Raw genomic sequence first — 11,301 nt, forward strand, 5'->3', positions numbered from 1 at the left:
GAAGCTAAACGATGTTCGTAGGTGAAAGCATGACGACACAGTAGAGGGTTGAAAATGACCATTTTTTGGTGGTTTTTTGCGAATTTTGTTCCAACCGTAAGTCGAAATGGCGTCAAGTACAAAAAGCCCTGATCGCGGCGTCGAGACGAACGTTTCGATAAATAGTATGTGGGGGTAGACCCTACGGTTCGGGCTGTATTAACGGTGACAGAATATTAATAAACAATAATAATAACTAGAAACGTTCAACTTCTGAAGAAGTTGAAGAAGGCGCCCACCTGGTGGTGCGCGTAACCGTCAAAGGCAAAGCTTCCGAGTTCCTTGGTCGTAGGCTTTTATCACTTGGGGATTTTAAATCAAATCTTCTGAGTGTGAAAAGGATTTGTCTTCGTCAAAACCAGCCGACAGGAGAAGGTCTGCATCCAAGCAGCATGGAAAATTGGTGTTATTAAAGCATGATTAAATACTTCAATGTAGCATGAAAAAATGAAATATGTGAATAAAAATGTTAAAGGCATTATAAACTACTAAAGGAAGTACAAACTCTGTGAAGCAGAAGTTGGTGAGACCTTCCTAGAGCTACTTCCGGTTAGCAACATGTTAAGCGTTAGCTGCTAACATGGTTGTGTCCAGTATCACCGGGTGATTGTACTCTGTTAGTTTGGTCCAAATCCTGTACTGGGAAGTTCCTCAAAAAGGGTGCCAATACTTAATGTCACCAAAGCTCACCAAAGGCCATGTGTCAGATCGGCCTCCTTTAGCAACTAAGCCTCCCCAAAAAAAACAGTCGACAGGAGAAGGTCTGCATCCAAGCAGCATGGAAAATTGGTGTTATTAAAACATGATTAAATACTTCAATGTAACATGAAAAAATGAAATATGTGAATAAAAATGTTAAAGGCATTACAAACTACTAAAGGAAGTACAAACTCTGTGAAGCAGAAGTTGGTGAGACCTTCCTAGAGCTACTTCCGGTTAGCAACATGCTAAGCGTTAGCCGCTAACATGGTTGTGTCCATAGACATAATATAAGAGTAGACCCCGCATTGACTGTCGCTGCGCAGGAATTACGGGCGCCACCTTGGGGCGGTCGACTTGATACCTAATCCTGCTGATTCAAGCTGACACACTAATGATGCCTCAGCACTGTGCGGCTCATTTTTGTTTAAATCGAGGGATTATTTATGTCAGGGCTCGAGGGATAACTTTTCACAAGCAAGATGAAAAGACATTGTTTATATTTTTGATCAGAATGTAAGTTTTCTAATACTAGGAGATACAAAGTTGTTGTTAGACATTAGTGAATAAACAGCATATATAATATAATATAATATATATAATATAATATATATATATATATATATATATATATATATATATATATATATATATATATATATATATATATATAGTGAACCCTCGCTATATTGCGGTTCAACTTTCACGGTCTCGCTGCTTCACGGATTTGCATTGATGAGCCGTTCATTACAGTTCTCATCAGGTGGCGTGTCGGTTTATAAGAATCTTTTTTGAAAAAAGAGTGACAACTACCGATAAAAATGTGTTCTTCTCCCGAAAAAAATAACTCACCTGCACCGCGGGCTTTAGAAGAAAAAAACGCTACAGAGCGGAGTCACGGATGCAGCGCCTCAGTCAAAAGAGCAGTGAAACACACACGAGTCACTATTTGTCCTACTGTACTTTGTATTTTTTTTATAATAATTTTTAATTTTCTCCCGTTCTAATCCAATGACTCGGGTCGCGGTGGGCCACGCTGATCTCCGCAATTTGAAGCCTTCAGTTCGTATTGATTAAAATTATTATTTTACAGCTTATTTGTAAATAATAATAATAAAAAAAACGTTATATAGTACTTTCATTTGTTAAACAAATGCTTGGGCCGGTAAAAAGGTTTTGTTCTATGGTTTCAATATACTATAGTGTATTTAATTGTATATAATAATTGTAAAAAAAAATAAAGGTTACTACTTTACAGATTTCGCCCATCACGGGTTCTTTTTGGGAAGTATATGTACATATGTACATGTACAAATGTGTTTGTTTATATAGCAATAAAAAAATTATAAAACATGTGTGCGTGGCTGTGTTTTGAAACATACATACATCATGTCAGAATATTCTATTACTTTTAACCCCACTAAGATTATTTAAACGCACTGGACCATTTGTTATAATAGCTATAGTTTTAAAGTTTTAAGCTAAACAAATGTGAAAATTAGTTCAACATTAAAGTTATAGTTATAGTTGATTAAAATTGATTCTGCACCTGGTTAACACATTAGACTGAGCGGAGTTGTCGACCGCCCCAAGATGGCGCCCCTAAATCTCGTCAGCGCCTATAGGCGAGAGCGGTCGATGCGGGGTCTACTCTTTATATATGTCTATGGTTGTGTCCAGTATCACCGGGTGATTGTACTCTGTTAGTTTGGTCCAAATCATGTACTGGGAAGTTCCTCAAAAAGGGTGCCAATACTTAATGTCACCAAAGCTCACCAAAGGCCATGTGTCAGATGCTGACACCCCACTCACAGAAAAAACTCAGTTAAATAGACGGAATGGTTAGTGCTTGGTTTGTGCACATTTGTGCCGTTAAAATTAGCGTTTGTGCTGTTTTGGTTTTGAAGATATTAAAGAATATTTGTTAAGTTCATCTAGAGTTCACCATCCCATCATTTTGCTTTGAATCCAACCAAGCTGGTCAACTTCTTTAGTGCTTCGTTTGTGCAGGTTTGTGCCGTTAAAATTAGCATTTATGCTGCTTTGGTTTCGCAGATAATATAAGTTTTAATTCCGGCCGGTGACGTCACCACAGGTCGCCGCTGCAAAATAAAGCGCTACATTGTTATTCCTTTGCTGGTGCTGAGCTGGAGCCAAAGCAAACCAGAGTGGTCAACTTCTTTAGTGCTGTGTTTGTGCATCTTTGTGCCGTTAAAATTAACGTTTGTGCTACTATGGTTTCGGAGATATTATGAATTTTAATGTTGTTATACTTTATAGGCTGACCAGTGTGATTTATTTTTTGCAGTTTTTCTGTTATTGATTTTAGTTTGGGTATGTTTTCTGCGTTATATAAGCCTGTATACTTTAATTGCCCTTTTGTTAGGTGCAGACACCCCCAAATCTCCCTATTGTAGAGCAATAAAGGTTTGCTATTCTAATTAATTCAGAGGAGTAATGAACTATGACTACTAAGATCAACTATAACCAAGTTATTGTTTGAAAATGTTATAAACATTATACTCTCGAAGAAGAATAAACCCTTCTGATTAGGAAAAATAGACTTTATGAAAACAGTTGAACATTCTAATAAATGAAATGCCTTTTTTGGCAATGTCACTTGACATTGCTATCTAAAGTAAAGTTCTTTAAATGAGACAAAATAAATCGCAATATCTATTCAGGAATAAAGTACAAAACAATATAACACACATTTTACAATAGCAGCTAAAACAACTTGCATGATAAAAGAAAAATATAAAATTAATAACTGCTTTCTTGAGATAAGTGTTGAGACCAAAAGGTAGATCTGACCACATCTTTTTACACAAATGAGGAACATCATTAAGGACGCCAGCCATCCTGCACAGAGACTGTTTCAGCCTCTCCCCTCAGTCAGGAAACTAAAAAAACAAAAACAAAAACATGTGTCCCAAGAGATCTTTGCCAATAAGCAGGAATATATAAATCATTTTATAAGAATGCTGTAGGGGGGGGAGGCTCGGTAGATGACACAACTTCATAGTAATGTTACTGATTTATCAGTAGAAATATATTAAAAAGACTTACGTTTTTTCCAGTGACGGCAATAACATATGATTTACCGTAGCACTTTATTTTGAAGCGGCGGGCTGGGATGACGTCATCGGTTGAAATTAAAATTCATAATATCTCCGAAACCAAAGCAGCACAAACGATAATTTTAACGGCACAAACCTGCACAAACGAAGCACTAAAAAAAGTAGCCCAGTTTGATCGGATTCGAAGCAAAATGGGGAGATGGTGAATTCTGGATGACCTTAAATATTCTTTAATATCTTCAAAACCAAAACAGCACAAACGCTAATTTTAACGGCACAAACCTGCACAAGCGAAGCACTAACCATTCCGTCTATTTAACAGAGTTTTTTTCTGTGGGTGGGGTGTCAGCTTCATGCAGCTCTTCCATCCCTCAGTGCCGTGTAGCCTAGCCACCGCATTTCTACCATAATATAAAACCGACATTAAATAAACGACTCACCGTCACGTAGTTGCAAGGAAAACACCCAATGGAACACCCTTCGTCTGGGTAAATTGGACTTCATTCAACAATATCCTTCAGTAATTTAGGAAAAACGGCAGCACAGCACAGCAAGCCACAAGATGGAGGAGTTCACCTCTGACCCGGAACTGAAAGAGTACTGCTTGTCTGCTCTGAATAATACACAGCGCCCCTCGAATTACGGCCGCCATCTTGGGGCGGTCCACCTGCTACCCTAACCTGCTTATTCAAGCTGAACACACTAACCATACCCCGGCACGGTGCGGCGTATTTTTGTTTAAATCAACGGACTATTGACGTCAGGGCTCGAGGGATAACTTTTCATATGTAAGATTAAAGAGATTGTGATGAATTTGATTGTTTTATTGTACTATTTGGTATATTTAAGATATATGCTGGATAAATTAATCTGGCTATTGATTTAAATGAAAAAAATCGTTTTTTAAAGCCAAAGGGAAATGAAATATTGTATTTGGTATATTTAAGATATATGCTGGATAAATTAATCTGGCTATTGATTTAAATGAAAAAATCGTTTTTTAAAGCCAAAGGGAAATGAAATATTGTATTTGGTATATTTAAGATATATGCTGAATAAATTAATCTGGCTAATGATTTAAATGAAAAAATCGTTTTCTAAAGCCAAAGGGAAATGAAATATTGGGTGAAAATGTAATTCTCTGAAATTGGCACAGCTTGGAGTCGAACCTACGATCTTCTGCTTTGCAGCCCGACACCTAACCCATTCGACCAAAACACCAGTGTCGTGCTCAGCCGAGCATTATTGAGAGGTCAATTGTGTTAAAAAGTGTTTTTTGCGAATTCTGTTCCAACTGTAAGTCAAAACGGCGTCAAGTACAAAAAGCCCTGATCGCGACGTCGAGACGCACGTTTTGATATATAGTTTGTGGGGGTACAGCCTACGGTTCAGGCTGTATTAACGGTACTATAATAATAATAATAATAATAATAACTAGAAACGTTCAACTTCTGAAGAAGTTGAAGAAGGCGCCCGCCTGGTGGTGTGCGTAACCGTTAAAGGCAAAGCTTCTGAGTGTTGGTTAGGCTGAGCTTTTGTAGGGTGTAAGGTATATCTGTTAAGAGCTTGTAAGAATTATAAATGTGTCTCTCTCTGTATGTGGTGGAATGGAAATTGTAAGCTGTTCAGATCGGATGCTGCTTATTTCAAATATCTTTGGTTGTTTAAAAATTATCCTTGGTTGTAGGCTTTTATTGCTTGGGGATTTTAAATCAAATGTTTTTAGAGGTTCTTCTTAAGCAGAGGTTTGATACAAGTGTTTGAAAAAAGATTTGTGTGCAGGAAGGCAAAATGTCTGTCTTCTATGTAAACTGTTGTCATTAAAGAAACATCAGAAAACAACACAGGGAAGACACTAAAACCAATTGAATCAGTGTGCTGACACTGTGGAAGGTAAGACAAATACCCCAAGATTTTCCAATATTTTAGTATTTAACCTTTTGCCACGGGTCAAAACTTAAGACAGGGCCTTACCTCCATTAGCACTCAGAGTCTCATTGGATTAGGCACTGGACAGCACCTGTGGTGACTATAGAGCCCAGCCCGGAAAGTCTGCAGCCATTTCAGCACTGGACATTTCTGTACCAGATTCAATGTGTTTATGGGTAACATATAACAAAAAGGTGTGCTCAACATAATATTTAAATATGTTAATTGTCAGGACTCAGCTGGCAGGGCCATGCAGCCTGTTGCCATCCTTTGCTTCGTCCACAGGTGTTCGTGGTTGGCTGGTGAGCGGAGCAGACGCACCTGCAGCTCGTCAGCAGCACCGGAGCTGCACTATAAGATCTGCACTCGGACAACGGGTGGATGCCTGAGTGTTACCGTTGTGGTATGCCTACCAGCCTCGACCTCTCGCCACCAAGACTTAGCTCCCACGCTAACCGCCACCCTTTGTGTCTCCCAGGTACCTCTTCGTGCTCCTTCGTCCTTCTTCACGCTCCTCAGTCCTCCTCGAGTCACCTTCCGGAATTCCCTCGTTCCTCTCGAGTGGAGCCTTGCTTCGCGGACGAGACGCACTTCCAACGACCCCCAGGTTCCATCCGTTGTCCTGGATTCCCCGGTGCTGCTCGGACCTCTCGCCACGCTCCCAGCCGCCCGGACACCTACGACCAACATCCAGCTGAGTCACACTGCCGTCCTCCCCGGTCAGGTTTCTAGCACCTCGTGGTAAGCTTACGTTCACCTGACTACTTTCCTTAGAGCTTTCCTCTCCGAGAATTAACGTTCTTCCCTCACCTCCAGATCGACCTGGTTCCCTGCCGCCCGAGTTCCTGCCCGAGTTCCTTCCAGCCCACAGATTAGCTTCGCCGCCTAGCATACTTGTCTGTGTAAACAAATAAACCTTTTAAACTTACCCTTGGTTACCGAGTGTGTTTCTGCATGTGGGCCCGACATCTCAAGGCAAACATGACATTAATGTGACACAAACAAAACCTACACCTTCTGGAAGTTGTAGCAACCAGATACTTAGCAACAACAATCTTATGTTTCCATTTTCAATGTTTGCTGTCTTTATCTGCATGGGTGGTTCTCCCTTGCATTGCTAGGAATTGTGGGGCCCTAGAATGAAACCATTACAAGCACTGTTCCAAAGTTGGCAACATTTTTAAAAGAAGCCTTTTTCTATCATTGTGCACTTGTGAAATAAACTCCTAGTTTACTTAGAGGCTTGCACTGCTTTTTCTGTTTTGTTACATTTGTTGTTTATTTGGATTTTTTAAGTTGCTTTCCTTGTGGTTTTCCCATAATTTAGCATGTATATTGTAATATATAACTTTTTGCAATGGAGTACTGTCGATCACAGATCAACAGCTTTGGTTATTTTGTCTTTAGCCCCAAAAAGGCACTTCTGACATTGACATAAACATATTTATTAACTGAAAAACAGAACAAACTTTAAACAGGCAATAGTGGTTTTTCGCTAATTTCGTTGCCATGGTAACTGGAAATGGAGTGAAGTACAAATAGCACACTTCACGGCATCGAGACGCACGTTTTGATATATAGTTTGTGGGGGTAGACACTACGGTTCGGGCTGTGTTTGGTTTTATGTGCCTTTCCTTGTAAATTAGAAATGTCTTATTCTCCTGAATGCACCATAGCTTTCTGACGCTCGCGAACGCATCACACTGGTCTGAGAACCAGCGCTGAGTAGAGGCACGTTTCTGCTTAAAGGAGAAGTCCGGTCAAAATCAGAAATCAAACTGCTGAAAGTACTTTAAATATAAAACTACTACATACTGTGCAATAAATTATATGTTTTTTTTAGTTAAGAATAATTTTCTTTTAATCATGTTTATGTGGAGGAACCCATCTTGTTCCAGAATAGTACTGTCACCTCCCATTTTGTGATGTCACTCAGCGGACCCGCTGTTGAGCAAGTCCCAACGCTCTGTTTGTCACGATGCACTATAGACCAGTTCACGTGTGACGTCATGCGTGACGTCCGCGCTACATCCGGGTCCCGCGGGTAGGCAAAAGCAGAACTGTTCCCGTCTACTATCATTACAAAACGGGTGTTTAGAACGTACTTTTAGTTAGTTTATTTTTGGAATCTAAACAATGTCTACGACTTGTTGTGCTCCCGGTTGCACACAGAGGCATTCCAAATCGTCGGATGTACGTTTCTGTCATTTACCAAAGGACGAGGAAAGAAGAAAGAAATTAATAATATCCATGAAAAGGATGCAGGCAGACAATCTCAATGGACTGTGGGAGCCATCATACTACAACAGAATGTGCAGTCTACACTTCATCTTCGGTAAATAGAACTTAATTTTGCACTGGTCATTGTTCTACTTAAATAGCGGCGGAGGGGAGGTGGTGATCGCTAGACGGTGCCGGGAGAAGCAGAGTCAATGCGCTGCAGCAGCAGCACGCCGCATCATTTTAGTTTTCTTTGCGCTATCAGTGTGCAATAATGTTCACCCGACAGCGGCTGCATTACGCCCCTGTTTACGCTGCAACGTCGCCGACACCCCCACCAATTTTAATAAGACAAAAAGAAAAAATTATTTAATCTATTGATGTGGTTGCAAAATTAATTTAATATAGGCCTTTACATATCTTAAAGATTAATCTGCTGTTCTTTAATAGTCTTACTAGTATATCCCAATAGTATATTAATATGTTCTCATTTCAATAATGAAATGGACAACCACTCATGTGACAACTCAGTCTTGGTGTCACTAATCTTACTTAAAGTACAGTATTGGGTCCTCCATGCTCCTTATGTATTAAGATTTACTGCACATTTAAACATTGAAATCTCACTATTGTTAGGGAAATAATTAGTTGTCTGAGAGGATGTAGGTAAGGAGAAGCTGTTATCTACACTTCAGATATATGATGTAAGAAATGTGTTTGGAATGTTAAGATAAATTACATGAAATGGGCTAAAAAGAGTAACTACAGTGCAGTTGTACATTTGTTGAAGTTTGAATTTAAAATTTGAAATGCTGTCAGTGTCAGTGACAATTCTACTTCCAGTGCAAAGTAAATACAATACATTTATTTGCAGTCCCTTGAATGTATAATTTTGCTGTGTTTTATGATGCTGACAGAGTTTCTTAGATTTAAAAAAAGAATAAGGGTGGGGTTTATCTCTGCACATTTCTATATCTTCAAAATAAAATACAGGATATATCTAGACAACAGACATATTTTGAATATATTTGGTTTAATAGGCACGTATTTACCATCTGTCTCTGTTGCTGGTAAGTTCAAATGCAAACTTTTTCAAAGTGGGAAAAAGTCCCAATTCGACATTGATCAGATCCTGTGATGCTTTAAAGATAAACAAACAGCATATAGTGTGTGTCGTGCTTATAAAATTTGTATAAATGTAGCAAATAATGCTGCCTTTTCTTTTTAGACAGGCAAAACGCATCCTAATGCTCAAATCAAGCATCAAAAAATAGGAGCATGCATATTGTGTAGGACCAATGAAGCTTTGGACCAATAGTGTCCCTACCAAAGTTCAAATCAAACGTACGCCCTTGATTCCATGTTACATTCTTTATAGTAAGGGTTGGTACAGTTCAGCCGGTTGTATAGCAAGGTATGTTTCTGTATCGTGTTTTAAATCCGTGCCCCATGTTCCCTCTTTTAACTTTGAGCACCTGCCCCTCCAACAGTCTCTTCACGTCCTTGCGTGGAGCTATCATCATCTGATAGCGATATGGATTTTTTTAAAGAGTTTCTTGACAGAAACCGGACTTTTGACGGAATCCAGCCGTACTTATTTCCAGGGCAAACTCTGTCGGGTCCTACAGTTTATATGTATACGCGCGCGCGTGTGTGTGTGTGTGTGTGTGTGTGCGCAGCGGAGGAGAAATCAACTTACCGAAAATCCTCACTCTCATGTCATGTTCAGCACTGACACCCAATGGACACCCAATGGAACACCCTTCGTCTGGGTAAATTGGACTTGATTCAACAATATCCTTCAGTAATTTAGGAAAAACGGCAGCACAGCACAGCAAGCAATAGCAGCCACAAGACGGAGGAGTTCACCTCTGACCCGGAACTCAAAGAGTACTGCTTGTTGTCTGCTCACACAGCGCCACTCGTGGACAGTATAGGAACTGCAGGAACGAAGTACGTCTTTTTCAGTAATCATTGTTGAATGATGATAATGCATTTTTCTAGCGATGATTTCTGTCACGAGGACATAATGCAGTGTTGTGCTGGCAGCCATCCCAACTAATAAAAATAAGATTTAAGATTAAAATAGTACATTATAGTAGTAAAATAAATACAATTATTGTGGTTTAAGGACAAATTTGGTACCTGCATTAAGGTTAATTTCAAAAGGTACTTGTCATTTTCAGACTAAAAAACATTCTAAAAAGATGTTCTAATTCAGTGAATATGACTGGATATTTAAACAGAAAATAATAATGAAATTAATTATTCTTTCAACTAGCAGTTTTTGAGTATGACTAACATTCAAGGCAGTGAAGGAGGGTAACTGATAAGTGATGGCTGATGGTGGAGAGCTTGCAGGCCTGGCTTCGGTGGAGAAGCAGCAAACAACTGTGGCAGGAAATGTGACTTTCATTTCAATGCAATGCAATGCAAAACTGGAGAACAGTAGAAATCAGTAGAGTGAGAAAAACTGGCCCTGATGTCCTCCAGTAGCCTAAGCCTGATTGTAGGATGTCCCTGAACTCTCGTTACATTACAAAGTTTACAATAATAAGGAGAGCCAGCGAAATGCTTGAGGCAGGATTATACAGGAAAAGGAGGAGATTAAGTATAATATAAAATAAATTAATAAACAATACATAAAATACTTTAATGTTTTCTTAAAACGTCTGAATACAAACTGTCCCAAAACATGTTAAATAAATTCCTTTATCATCATTCATTTATACCAGCTGTTCAAGTTATTTAATTGTTACTTGTAAAAAAAATATATATTATTGTAAATTAGAAATGTCCCATGCTCCTAAATGCAGCTTTCTGACGCTCGGGAACGCATCACACTGGTCTGAGAACGCAGCGCGGAGTAGAGGCACGTTACTGCTTAAGACAAAGCTTTGCCGTTTGTAAAACTCATGTCGGCTGGCACGGTTTATTGTTCTGTGTGAATGACAAGAGACCACAACAAATGAGGCTGCTAATGAGCCAACAGCCAACAGGAGAAGGTCTGCATCGAAGCAGCATGGAAAATTGGTGTTATTAAAACATGATTAAATACTTCAATGTAGCATGAAAAAATTAAATATGTGAATAAAAAAGTTAAAGGCATGAGGTGAACTGTATTGATTTAAATTGAAAAATCGTTTTTTAAAGCCAAAGGGAAATGAAATATTGGGTGAAAATGTAATTCTCTAAAATTGGCACAGCTTGGATTCGAACTTTCGATCTTCTGCTTTGCAGCCCGACACCTAACCCACTCGACCAAAACACCAGTGTCGTGCTCAGCCAAGCTTTATTGAGAGGTCAATTGTGTTAAGAAGTGTTTTTTGCGAAT

The 11,301-nt window shown here is 39.2% G+C and overlaps 1 long non-coding RNA gene across 1 annotated transcript; it reads left to right on the plus strand.

Annotated features, from left to right (window-relative positions):
* Window positions 1-6,063: 6,063 nt before the first annotated feature.
* On the plus strand, window positions 6,064-6,644 carry LOC118566917. Its single transcript, XR_004933355.1, has 3 exons — window positions 6,064-6,150; window positions 6,226-6,488; window positions 6,564-6,644. It is a non-coding gene; the product is annotated as an uncharacterized LOC118566917 (long non-coding RNA).
* The last annotated feature ends 4,657 nt before the right edge of the window (window positions 6,645-11,301 follow it).

Source organism: Fundulus heteroclitus, chromosome 19 (genome assembly GCF_011125445.2).
Source record: "Fundulus heteroclitus isolate FHET01 chromosome 19, MU-UCD_Fhet_4.1, whole genome shotgun sequence".
Classification (NCBI taxonomy): Eukaryota; Metazoa; Chordata; class Actinopteri; order Cyprinodontiformes; family Fundulidae; genus Fundulus; species Fundulus heteroclitus.